Here is a 2085-nt window from a genome sequence, read left to right as displayed (position 1 = left end):
TGTTGCTAATACCTGGCGCAACTGTAACGGTTCAAAACCTAATATGAAAAGCTTCATAAACAGCGTATGCCTTTTAAACAAATGTTTTGAACACAAAAATTCGAGAGACCGAAAAAGGGATTCTGCGTTTTCGATTCCTCACCGTCTTATAAAGCTTTCGCATTAAAATACGCGCGGCATATAATGCTTTCGCATGAAAATGACAAGGTGCAGCTTGGGCTAGTTGCTTGGACAAATTAAAAACGCGAAAATAAAGCTTGAACGGTAGTGAAGAGAGGGGCGTACCCTCTTTCGCTCTATCTCAGAAAGAATGCAAGTTTTCATACTTTGAACGTGGTAGCGCCATAACGTAGCATGCGTATTAGTTTTAATTTTCTTGCACTTCGTGTAGATATCGTATCTATCGCTTTTAGTTTCTGATGCTTTGTTTTATTTTCTTTTACATTGTGACATTTTTTTGTACTTCTTTTGTGAATGTTATAAAAACAGCTGCTTTGAATGAAATTAACATGTTGAACGTTCTGCGCTTTATTGATTTCTTCTCTCATGTCCAAGATGCACGATCGAGCTCTTAATCTAAATAAACAATAATTTATTACTTCTATGACTAGGCCAATAAAGGCACAAGAGGCGCAGTAAAAAATGCTGCAAGAACGCCTGAAGCTGAAAGCCTGAAGCATGACGGCCAGACAAACCCACGTGCTAACCATCATTCCCAGTGTTAAATAAGCGATCGCAGCGCTAAGGTTCTCATTAGTAATTTTTGTGTAAGAATATGTATGGCAACAACTCTCTGTGCTTCCGCGCTCCAAACCATAGTTCCCACCTCCTCCGTGACGTCACGAAACTGAGCGAACGTAACTGGATGGCCCATCAACACAAACTCGCCGAGTTTGCCAGTGCATTCTTAGATTCTTGTATATATATATATATATATATATATATATATATATATATATATATATATATATATATATAAGCATATCATAAGAAGCCAACAAACAATGACACCAAGGACAACATAGGGGAAATTACTTGTACTTGTTAATTGAATTAAAGAAATGATAAATTAATGAAAATGAAAATGGATGAAAAAACAACTGTCCGCAGGTGGGGAACGAACCCACGTCTTCGCATTACGCGTGCGATGCTGTCACCATTGAGCTACCGCGGAATCGTTTTGCCATCCACTTTCTGGGGTATTTATGTTTTACAACTAGAACTAACCCTGGGAGTGTTCCGCGGTAGCTCAATGGTGAGAGCATCGCACGCGTAATGCGAAGACGTGGGTTCGTTCCCCACCTGCGGACAGTTGTTTTTCATCCATTTTCATTTTCATTAATTTATCATTTCTTTAATTCAATTAACAAGTACAAGTAATTTCCCCTATGTTGTCCTTGGTGTCATTGTTTGTTGGCTTCTTATGACATGCTTATTAAAAAAAATCGGGCCCCTCGGTTTCCCTTTCTTCTCGTTCACATATATATATATATATATATATATATATATATATATTGTTACGAAAGATATTTATATAGAAAATTGAAACGAGGTACGGGAGGAAGCCACAGGAAAGGCCAGCCGGTGCCGAGTACAGCCGAACTCACGCGCCCCCACTCTACTTCTTCTTTCTCGGACTCAGACGCGCAGCGCTGCGACATTTTCCCCGGGGTGCAGACGAAGCTCACTGAGCGAGCTAAGGAGACCTGTCGTGGTACTGCTTCAGCATGACACAGGGTTTGGGCAATTGAAGGATGTCCTTGACACGATAAAGGTAGAATAGTGTCCAGAAAGCTCTGGGGAGTGCGTGCGTACAGCAGAAAGAACGGCGCATATCCAGTAACTTCATGCTTGGCGGTATTGTACGTGTACGTTACAAAAGGTAAGACGGCGTCCCAATTTTTGTGGTCAGCGGTGACATACATTGACAACATGTTGGTAAGCATTCGATTCGTCCGCTCCGTGAGGCCATTGGTTTGCGAGTGGTAGGAAGTGGAATGACGGTAGGCAGACCCACAAAGCCTTAAAAGTTCTTCAACGACGTCGGCGGTGAATTGCCGTCCACGGCCACTGATGACAACCCGT

The 2085-nt window shown here is 41.7% G+C and overlaps 1 non-coding gene across 1 annotated transcript; it reads left to right on the top strand.

Moving 5' to 3' along the window:
- Window positions 1-1238: 1238 nt before the first annotated feature.
- On the top strand, window positions 1239-1310 carry Trnat-cgu (transfer RNA threonine (anticodon CGU)). The gene has a single exon. It is a non-coding gene; the product is annotated as a tRNA-Thr (tRNA).
- The last annotated feature ends 775 nt before the right edge of the window (window positions 1311-2085 follow it).

The sequence above is a fragment of the Dermacentor silvarum genome, chromosome 10 (genome assembly GCF_013339745.2).
Source record: "Dermacentor silvarum isolate Dsil-2018 chromosome 10, BIME_Dsil_1.4, whole genome shotgun sequence".
In the NCBI taxonomy this organism is placed as follows: domain Eukaryota; kingdom Metazoa; phylum Arthropoda; class Arachnida; order Ixodida; family Ixodidae; genus Dermacentor; species Dermacentor silvarum.
This window is presented reverse-complemented; position numbering and strand designations above follow the sequence as displayed.